The following is an 11,094-nucleotide window of genomic DNA, read 5'->3' on the forward strand; positions in this document are numbered from 1 at the left end:
GCATAATGTATCACGGACATTGCGGTGTGTGTCATAATGTGTCGCAGGCATTACGGTGTATGGTATACTATATCGCGGGCATTGTGATATGTGGTATAATGTCTCAGGGTCATTGCAGTGTGTGGCATAATGTATCACGGACATTGCGGTGTGTGTCATAATGTGTCAGGCATTACGGTGTGTGGTATACTATATCACGGGCATTGTGGTATGTGGTATAATGTCTCAGGGTCATTGCAGTGTGGCATAATACATAACGGGCATTGCGATGTGTGGCATAGGGTATAACGGGCAGGGCATTGCGGTATGTGTCACAGGCATTACGGTGTATGGTATACTATATCACGGGCATTGTGGTATAATGTCTCAAGGTCATTGCAGTGTGTGGCATAATGTGTCACAGGCATTGTATGTGCTATAATGTATTGGGCATTGCAGTGTGTGGCATAATGTATCACGGACATTGCGGTGTGTGTCATAATGTGTCACAGACATTGTATGTGCTATAATGTATCAGGGGCATTGCAGTGTGAAGCATAATGTATAACGGGCATTGCGATTCCTGTCATAATGTGTCACAGGCATTACGGTGTGTGGCATAATGTGTCACAGACATTACGGTGTGTGGCATAATGTGTCGGGGGCATTACAGTGTGTGCATATTGTGTCGTGCATTATTGTGTGCGGCATAATGTCTAAGGGCCATTGCAGTATGTGGCATAATGTATACTGGGCATTACTATAAGGAGGAAAAATGACAAATAATGTAAGGGGCATGAATCAGGATTATTTTTCTTTCCTGTGGTGGCAAACGTATGGGCGTGCAGGTTGCAAAACTGGGGTATAAGGTAGTCTTTTCCTGCAATGCCACGCCCCTTTATGCGAAACCACGCCCACTCCAACAAAACCACGCCCCTTTTTTGACGCGCGCGCCTTAGGCGCACGCATATTTATCCCTTTCTTGCTCCCAATTATGGAGCATGAAGGGGGGGGGGGGGGGCGCCGAAGAATTTTTTGGCTTGGGGGAGAAAAATTTCTAGTTACGCCACTGGATTGGACATATCCAGTGTGATGCGGCTGTAGATGATTTTTGCTGTTTCTAACTTCTACATCAATGAATAAGTTTCAAAATAGAATGCATCAAGAGAACGGTGTTGGTAGTATAAAACTACCTACAGCACCTGGTATTCCCAGGTGGTCTCACATCCAAGAACAAACCAGGCCTAAGATCAGGTGATATTGGGCATATACAGTGTGGTGTGGCTGTAGATGAGCTTAGTGGTTTCTGTTAGAGTTCTACTTCTAACTACTCGTACATAAATGAATAAGCGGACGATTTATTAAACCTGGTGAAATGATAATTTGCATGGTGATAAAGTACCAGCCAATCAGCTCCTAATTGCCATGTCACAGGCTGGGTTTGAAAAATGACAGTTAGGAGCTGACTGGCTGGTACTTTATCACCTTGCACTTTATCAGTTCCCCAGGCTTAATAGATCTGCCCCAATGTTTCAAAATGGAATGCATCAAGAGAACGGTGTTGGTTTTGTAAAAATACACACAGCTCCTGGTATTTCCTGGTGGTCTCCCATCCAAGTACTAAAACCAGGACCAACACTGCTCAGCTTCCATGATCAGGAGAGATTGGGCAAATCCAGTGTGCTGTGGCTGTAGATGAGCTCGTGGTTTCTGTTAGAGCTCTTCTACTTCTAACTTCTGGTACATAAAAGAATATGTGTAAAAATTAAATGTACAGTACCAAGAAAAGGGTGTTGGTAGTTTAAAAACACCTAAAGAATCTGATAATACATGGATGGGAGACTGCTTGGTAGTAACAAAGTCCAATACTGCTTTGCTTCAAAGATCAAATGAGATTGGGCATATCCAGTGTGGTGTGGCTTTAGATAAGCTTTGTGGTTTCTGTTAGAGCTCTTCTACTTCTAACTACTGGTACATTAATGAATATGTATAAGGTTGTAGTTTATCCAATATCCCTTTACTACCTTACCTCCCCCCCCCCTCCCCTCCCCTCCCCTCCCCTCCTTATAGCTTCCTTTGTTCTCTCCTCCTCGTATGTGCGTTATTTGTTTTCTCATACGTCCTAGAGGATGCTGGGATCACATTAAGAACCATGGGGTATAGACGGGATCCGCAGGAGACATGGGCACTTTAAGACTTTCAAAGGGTGTGAACTGTCTCCTCCCTCTATACCCCTCCTCCAGACTCCAGTTTTAGAATTGTGCCCAGTGAGACTGGATGCACTACAGGGGAGCTCTACTGAGTTTCTCTGAAAAGACTTATGTTAGTTTTTCTTATTTTCAGGGAGGCTGCTGGCAACAGTCTCCCTGCTTCGTGGAACTTAGGGGAGAGAAGTATGACCAACTTCTAGTGAGTTCAATGGCTCTGCTTCTGGCTGACAGGACACCATTAGCTCCTGAGGGTGCTGATCGCTGGGTACGCCTAGATGCCCACTCCCGTAGCCTGCCATCACCCCCTTACAGAGCCAGAAGTCAGAAGACAGGCGAGTAGCAGAAGAACAGAAGACTTCTTCTCCAGTGATGGCATTCTGAGGTACCACGCAGCGAGCGGAATGCTGTGCGCCATGCTTCCACACAAACACAGGCACTGCAGGGTGCAGGGCATGTGGGTGGGTGGGGGGGGGCACCCTGGGCAGCATAAATTCCTCACAAAAGGCTGGCAAAAGTGGACATTAGTGCCTGGGCACTGTCCTTACCCCGCCAGCGTAATTAATTATTTGTTTCTGAGCGGGACAGAAGCGTGCCATTACAGCGGCGGGGCTTCTTCCTCACCTCACCAGCACATCTATAGAGCGTTACAAGTCTATCACTATAGAGTTTATTATTTCCCAGACTGTGTACTTTTGGCGCTGGGTTGTGAGCTGAAAAATCCTCTCTGTCCCTCTGACAGATTTACTGTAGGTCTATCCCCCATAAGCCGATGTGTCTGTGGGTACTTGGTACATGTGTGTCAACATGTCGGTGGCTGAATGTTTTTCCCAAGAGGAAACTATATTAGGAATGCAGACATATGATGGTGGCCCTGTTGGCACCACCAATAACTGACTGGGTGAAAGTTTCAATAATATCAGAGTGAGGTTGGATAAATCTGTGTCCCAGACACAGACGTAGAGAATAGATGTGATGTTCATGGCTATGCTTCTTTTCCCTCAGGCCCGCAAAAATGTTACTACACACTGATACTGACTCGGATACTGATTCCTATGTCGACCATAATATTTCCTGATTAGATCCAATATTGGCAAGGAGCATTCAGTACATGATTGTGGATATTAAGGACATATTAACATCACTGAGGACCCTGCTGTTCCTGACAAAGGGGTCTATATGTATGTATATATAGATATATAATGAAAGCTGATGTAACGTTTCTCCATCTCTGTTTGAGAAAGTCTGGGCCAGCTCGACAAGATGGCTTCAAATCCCCAAAAGGTTTCCGATTGTTTATTCATTTCCTGCTGCGGACAGAATAAAGTGGGAGTCACCCCCTGTTCTGCACGGGGCCCTGTCACAAATCCAGCGGATCGTATGCAGGAAGCTACATTATTTCTAGTTATGTAACCACGGGTACATTACTTAGACCTGCCATTACATGCGCATGGGTGAGTAGTAGTATTCAAGAATTGGTCGAATACCTTGTCTTCCGATATAGATATCTTGGAGAGATGGGATACTCCTTACGTTGGATCATATCAAGGACACTGCAGCATACTTACGACTGCAAGGGATATAGGACTCTTGAGTTCACGGGCCAATTTCATGGCAGTCTCGGATAGGAGGGCATTGTGGATTCACCAAGGGAATGCTGATGCTGACTCCAAGAAGAAAGGGAGTCTCTTCCCTATGAAGGTGAAGCCTTGTTTGGTGACTGCCTAGTTAATTTGATCTCGGCAGCTCCCGCAGGTAAGTCAACCTTCTTGCCCTATGTTCCCTCTCAACGGATGAAGACGCATCATTGTCTAACGCAGTCATTTTGTCCCAATAGATATGCAAGAAGTTAAGATTCCCCTTTCTTTGCAGGTAGAGGAAGGAGAAGAGGGAAGAGGTCTGTAGCCTCTTCAAGATCGCAGGAGCAGAGATCGTCCTCTGCTTCTGCCAAATCCACTGCATGACGCTGGGGCTCTCTTGCAGGAGCCCACACCAGTGGGGGCACGTCTAAAACACTTCAGTCAGTTCTGGATTAATTTGGACCTGGACTCGTGGGTTTTACAAATAGTGTCACAAGGGTACAAACTGGGGTTTCAAGACGTTCCCCCTCACCGATTGTTCAAATCGGCCTTAGTCAGCAGGGAGAAGGTTTTTATTCAAGCCTCTTCGTGCTCCCGAAGCCGGACGGCTCAGTCAGACCAATCTTAAATCTGAAATCCCTCAATTTCTACCTAAAGAAATTCAATTTCAAGATGGAATCTCTCAGGGTAGGGATCTCCAGTCCGGAGGAAGGAGATTTCATGGTTTTGGTAGACATAAGGATGCCTAATTACATGTTCCCGTTTAGCCACTGCATCAAGCTACCTGAGGTTTGCAATTCAGGATTGTCATTACCAATTTCAGACGTTGCCGTTTGGTCTGTCCACGGCTCCGAGGATTTTCACCAGGGTGATGGCGGAAATGATGGTTCTCCTTCGCAAGCAAGGAGTCACAATTATGCCGTACTTGGATGATCTCCTGATAAAGGCGAGATCCAGGGACCAGTTGGTGCAAAACATCTACTCTCCCTGACAGTTCTTCAACAACATGGTTGGCTCCTAAACTTGACAAAATCGCAGTTGGTCCCAATGACGCGGTTGTTGTTTTTGGGAGTCATACTGTTAGGCGCCGGGGTCCGCTTGATGGTCTGCGCGGCCCGGCGCCTAGCAACTAGAGACGCCGTGCACGTACAGCCGCCGGCTCCCTAGCAACGCTAGACGCCGGGCGCGCTGAGCCGCACGGACCCTAGCAACGGGGACGCCACTGGCGGACCGCGTTCCCCGTTGCTAGGCTTTAGGAAATTAAGATATTCACCTGCTCTCTGGCCGTGCAGCAAGGCAGCTGCACGGCATTTATTCTAATCAGCCTTTAGCAGCTGATTGGAGGACTCCTTGTTAAATACACTCCCAGGGCTTCTCACAGACGCCGGTAATAGCTTCCTGCATGCTGCCTTTGTTTGCTGAGAGTCTGTTTCCAGTCCTGCTGTATCCGGTCATTCCAGTCCGCAGAAGTCCGGTATTCGGGAGTTGTCATCTCATCCCAAGAGGTCGTTTGGTTCCCTGGAGTCCTGACTGATCACCGTTTTATATCAAGTGGTGTTCGTGAGTTGCGGCTCTGCCGTGTGTTGCGGCTCAGCCGCTTTACCTTTTATATTTTGTGTTTGGAGCATTTGCGGAGGGTTCCGCTTCCACAAGTCCTCTCTGGTACTTGGCGGTGCCGGGTAGGAGAATTGGACAAGTGGATATTTTGGTTGTCCTTTTTCCTGGCGGTTTCTCCGCACATATTATAGTTTTGAGTTTGCTTAGCCCCTGGCCTGGTTGTTTAGTTAGAGGGCCTCTTGTTATCACCCTGTCTCGGGTTTCCCTTTGTCTCTCATTAAGACCGGGGGGCATCGAAGTTGGGCAGACATAATCCGCCCTTCAAACGCGGCTGCCAAGGGCTCAAGAAACCATAGTCTCGCAGGGGATTTCTGACAACACGGGTGAGACAACAGAGTTAGGGCGCCAGGGGCTATTTTCCTGTCCTGCTCCCTTCCCCAGCATTCCGTTCCAGTGCTCCAGTCCTTGCCATAAGATCTTCTCTGACCAGAGTGCTGGAATCATAACATTATTACCGGCCATACCAAAACTTAAAATTAAACGGGGTTTAATTTTTTCTCATTCAGTTTTGTGAGAGTTTATCGGCCTCATGAATCCAACAGGTTTAGTGCCAAATCCTGGTCAGCTCTTAGTCAGCCAGATTCAAGAACTTACTCAGATGGTTCAGGATCTTTCTCTTCGGGTGAAGTCGCAGGAAGATCTTTTGCGAGCTTCCCCAAGGGTAGTCCCTGAACCAAAGATGCATTTGCCTGACCGTTTTTCTGGTGATAGAAAAGAGTTTTTTAATTTTAAAGAATCCTGTAAACTTTATTTTCGTTTAAGACCGACTTCCTCGGGTACTGAATCTCAGCGGGTCGGGTTTATTATTTCTTTGCTCCAGGGGGATCCTCAGACCTGGGCATTTGGTTTAAGAGCAGAGGATCCGGCATTGTTGTCAGTTGACGCTTTTTTTGAGTCTTTAGGGCTCTTGTATGATGACCCTGATAGAGAGGCGTCCGCTGAAAGTCAGTTGCGCGCTCTCAGACAGGGTAGAAATCCTGCAGAGGTTTATTGTACGGAGTTTCGCCGTTGGTCGAACGACTGTGGCTGGAATGACCCAGCCCTGCGCAGTCAGTTTCGCCTCGGCTTATCAGAGTCTATAAAAGACAGTCTCCTTCAGTACCCCGCTCCTGAGACTCTCGATAAACTCATGGAGCTTTCTATTAAGATTGATCGTCGTCTCAGAGAGCGGAGGGCTGAAAAAGGAGCACCTGTAAGGTCAAGTCCGTGTGTAAATTCCATTCCTGAAGACGTAGAGGAGACCATGCAGATGGGTCTCTCCCGGCTGTCTCCTGAAGAAAGAGCCAGAAGGCAAAATTCTGGTCTTTGTCTGTACTGTGGGGGTAAGGGACATTTTGCTCGTAATTGTCCGAACAAGTCGGGAAACGCTTTGACCAGGTGAATTGTGAGGGGGTTCACCTAGGTCTGCAGCTTATCTCCTCGAATAACTCCCTTTTAGTCCCAGTTAAAGTTTCCTTTGGCAGCCTCAGTTCTTCGGTGTCGGCTTTTGTTGACAGTGGAGCTGCAGGAAACTTTATGGATTTAACTTGGGCTAAGGCCTTAGGCATTCCTCAGTTACCTTTGGGTAGGTGTGTCACCATGCATGGCTTAGATGGGAGTCCGCTGTCTAATGGGATTATTTCTCTCCGTACACCCCCTGCACTACTTACAGTAGGAGCTCTACATTCCGAGAAAATCGAGTTCTTTCTTACATATTGCCCAGCAGTTCCAGTTGTTCTGGGTCACCCTTGGCTGGCCTTTCATAATCCCACCATTGATTGGCGGTCGGGGGAGATTTCACATTGGGGTACTTTTTGTGATAAGGAATGTATCACGTTTCCAGTCAGAGTAGCAGCTATCATTCCAGAACTCATTCCGGTGGAATACCAGGAGTTTGCTGATGTTTTCTCCAAAGGCAATGCGGACATTCTGCCTCCCCATCGGCCTTATGATTGTGCTATTGAGTTAATTCCTGGTGCCGCATTGCCAAAGGGAAGATTATATGCATTATCCGGGCCAGAAACTGCGGCTATGAATGATTATGTAAAGGAGAGCCTTGAGAAAGGATTTATTAGACCATCAAAATCTCCTTTAAGTGCAGGCTTCTTCTTTGTGGAGAAAAAGGATGGCTCGCTTAGACCTTGCATTGATTTTAGAGCCCTGAATAAGATCTCAGTTAAAAACACCTATCCTTTGCCGTTGATTTCTGTACTCTTTGATCAGTTACGTTCTGCTGTGATTTTTTCTAAAATTGACCTTAGAGGAGCGTACAACCTCATCCGAATTAAATCTGGAGATGAGTGGAAAACGGCCTTCAGTACTCAGTCGGGTCACTACGAATACCTGGTGATGCCGTTCGGCCTGTCCAATGCTCCGGCAGTTTTTCAAGACCTCATTAACGATGTGCTCCGTGACTTCCTAGGGAAATTCGTGGTCGTTTACTTAGACGACATCCTGATTTTTTCTAAATCAATGGAACAACATGTTACCCAGGTGCGTCTGGTTCTTCAAAAGTTATGTGAGAATCATTTATATGCCAAGCTGGAGAAGTGTGAGTTTCATGTCACGGAAGTATCTTTTTTAGGGTACATAATTTCCCCTCAGGGATTTTCCATGGAACCAAAGAAACTCCAGGCCATCCTTAGTTGGGCGCAACCCACCAATTTAAAAGCAATTAAGCGTTTTTTAGGGTTTGCGAATTATTATAGGAGGTTCATTCATTCTTTTTCTGACCTGGTTGCTCCCATTGTAGCTCTGACAAAGAAAGGAGCGGATCCTACCAACTGGTCGCATGAAGCTGAGTTGTCCTTCCGGGCCTTGAAACAAGCCTTTGTCTCGGCTCCAGTCCTCAGACATCCTAATCCGGAATTGCCCTTTGTGGTGGAGGTTGATGCCTTGGAGGTTGGAGTGGGGGCTATCCTTTCTCAAAAGGATCCGGAGTCTCTGGAGTTACATCCTTGTGCCTTTATGTCCAGGAAATTCTCCTCCGCTGAATCCAACTATGACGTTGGTAATCGGGAGTTACTGGCGGTAAAATGGGCTTTCGAGGAGTGGAGGCATTGGCTGGAGGGAGCAAAACATACTATTTCGGTATTGACTGACCATAAGAACCTGCAATACATTGAATCGGCTAAGCGGCTTAATGCCCGGCAGGCACGTTGGGCATTATTTTTTACGCGTTTCAAATTTATAATCACTTTCAGGCCTGGTTCCAAGAATACTAAGGCTGATGCCCTGTCACATAGCTTTCTTCCGGTTCACAATAACAATCCTGTTACCCCCATACTTCCATCTTCGGTCATCTGGGCGGGCCTCACACAAGATTTATTTACCCAGTTAAAACAGCTTCAACACCAAGCTCCTAGAATTACTCCTGCTGGTCGTCTTTACGTCCCTGAGTTTTTGAGAGTTACTGTTTTAACGGAATTCCATGATAACAAAGTTTCAGGGCATCCAGGAGTCTCTAAGACATTGGAGTTAGTCTCTCGCTCAGTATGGTGGCCTGGTCTTTCTAAAGACGTCAAGGAATTTGTTTATTCATGTCAGGTTTGTGCACAGCATAAGGTTCCCCGTTCCTTGCCCATCGGGCAACTTATGCCCTTAAATGTTCCTCTCAGGCCATGGTCTCATATTTCTATGGATTTTGTGGTTGACCTTCCCCTTTCAGCCGGATTCCGAGTCATATGGGTGGTAGTGGACCGTTTTAGTAAAATGGCTCATTTTATTGCTCTTCCCCGATTGCCTTCTGCCCAAGGGTTGGCAGTTTTGTTTCTCCGCCATGTATTCAGGCTTCATGGGTTGCCTACTGATATTGTTTCTGATCGGGGTCCACAATTCATCGCACAATTCTGGAAATGTTTTTGTGCCTCATTGAAGATGAAATTGTCGTTAACATCCGGTTACCACCCACAATCCAACGGGCAAACCGAACGAGTTAACCAATCATTGAAACAATATTTGCGCTTGTATTCAGCCAAACTCCAGAATGATTGGTCCGAGTTTCTTCCGTTGGCTGAATTTGCTTACAATAATTCTTGTCATTCCTCCACTAAAGAGTCTCCATTCTTTTCAGTTTTTGGTTTTCACCCCAGAGCTAATTCTTTTTTTCATCATTCCTCAGTCTCCTCGCTTACCTTAACCTCCCATCTCAGAGCCATTTGGAAAAAGGTGCACCTTGCTCTCAGAAAAGCGGCCTTTCGAGAGAAGAAATTTTCTGACAGGCTCCGACGTCCTTGCACTTTTAAGGTGGGAGATAGGGTGTGGTTGTCGACTCGCAACATCAGGCTTCGACAATCCTCAGCTAGACTGGGACCCAAATTTATTGGGCCATTTCTTATTATTAAAAGAGTCAACCCAGTTGCCTTTCGGTTACGTTTACCAAGATCTCTCCGGATTGGAAATACGTTTCATTGTTCCCTGTTGAAACAATACGTTTCTTCCAGTAGATTTCCTCGGAAGATCTCTCAGGGTAGATCTCCAGTAGATGTACAGGGACAACAGGAGTTCTTGGTAGAGAAGGTTCTCGATTCCAAATTGTCCCGGGATCGGCTGTATTTTCTGGTTCACTGGAAAGGCTATGGTCCGGAGGAAAGGTCTTGGGTCCTGGATAAGGATCTTCATGCCCCGAGGCTCAAGAGGGCATTTTTTCGGGAATTTCCTCAGAAACCTGGCTTTAGGGGTTCCTTGACCCCTCCTCAAGGGGGGGGTACTGTTTGGCGCCGGGGTCCGCTTGATGGTCTGCGCGGCCCGGCGCCTAGCAACTAGAGATGCCGTGCACGTACAGCCGCCGGCTCCCTAGCAACGCTAGACGCCGGGCGCGCTGAGCCGCACGGACCCTAGCAACGGGGACGCCACTGGCGGACCGCATTCCCCGTTGCTAGGCTTTAGGAAATTAAGATATTCACCTGCTCTCTGGCCGTGCAGCAAGGCAGCTGCACGGCATTTATTCTAATCAGCCATTAGCATTAGAGACCTGAGACAAAGAGATCTGAATTATATGAGAGCCGACCAGAGGAAACACAAATTATGCAGTCAAGTGTCCCACATTTGGGGAAATCGCAGATGCAGCACACCCAGAGTGCAATGGGTGAGCCTTGCCCTGGGAGAAGCACCTTCCTGATCATACCTGGCAGGTAAGTAGGAGTTGGGCAAGAGCTGAGGAGGGTCGCTGCTCGGGCACCCCCCTGTCAAGTGAAGGAGATCCAACTGAGGCAGCACAAGAGAACTCTCGAAAGAAGAACAAGGTAGAGGAAGATCTGAGACACAGAAATCTGGCTTTTACCAGAGCTGACCAGAGGAAAGCACAAACACAGTCCCCCACTACCACAAATAATGCAGTCGAGTTTCCCACATTTGGGGAAATCACAGGGGTCAGCATACCCAGAATGCAATAAATGAACCTCACCCTGGGAGAACAATCTTCATGACCATGGTATCTCCTATGCAAAATAAGTATGATTTGGGATAGGGCTGGGGAGGGCCGCTGCTCAGGCACATCTCTGTCAAGTAAAGGAGATTCAACTGAGGCAGCACAACCTAACCGTGGTTTTTTTTTCATTCTTTATACCGTCATAGTGTCATACTAGTTGTTACGAGTATACTACTATCTCTTTATCAACCAGTGTACAGTGCGGTAGTTCACGGCTGTGGCTACCTCTGTGTCGGCAGTCGGCAGGCAGTCCGTCCATCCATAATTGTATTATAATATATACCACCTAACCGTGGTTTTTTTT

General features: G+C 47.0%; 1 non-coding gene and 1 pseudogene across 1 annotated transcript; both read right to left on the bottom strand.

Annotated features, from left to right (window-relative positions):
• Positions 1–10,347: 10,347 nt before the first annotated feature.
• LOC135040009 (U1 spliceosomal RNA) lies at positions 10,348–10,502 on the bottom strand (annotated as a pseudogene).
• A 151-nt stretch (positions 10,503–10,653) lies between these two features.
• Positions 10,654–10,817, bottom strand: LOC135040008 (U1 spliceosomal RNA). The gene has a single exon (XR_010233973.1). It is a non-coding gene; the product is annotated as a U1 spliceosomal RNA (small nuclear RNA).
• Positions 10,818–11,094: the final 277 nt, after the last annotated feature.

This window comes from Pseudophryne corroboree, unplaced genomic scaffold (assembly GCF_028390025.1).
Source record: "Pseudophryne corroboree isolate aPseCor3 unplaced genomic scaffold, aPseCor3.hap2 scaffold_722, whole genome shotgun sequence".
NCBI classification, from domain to species: Eukaryota; Metazoa; Chordata; class Amphibia; order Anura; family Myobatrachidae; genus Pseudophryne; species Pseudophryne corroboree.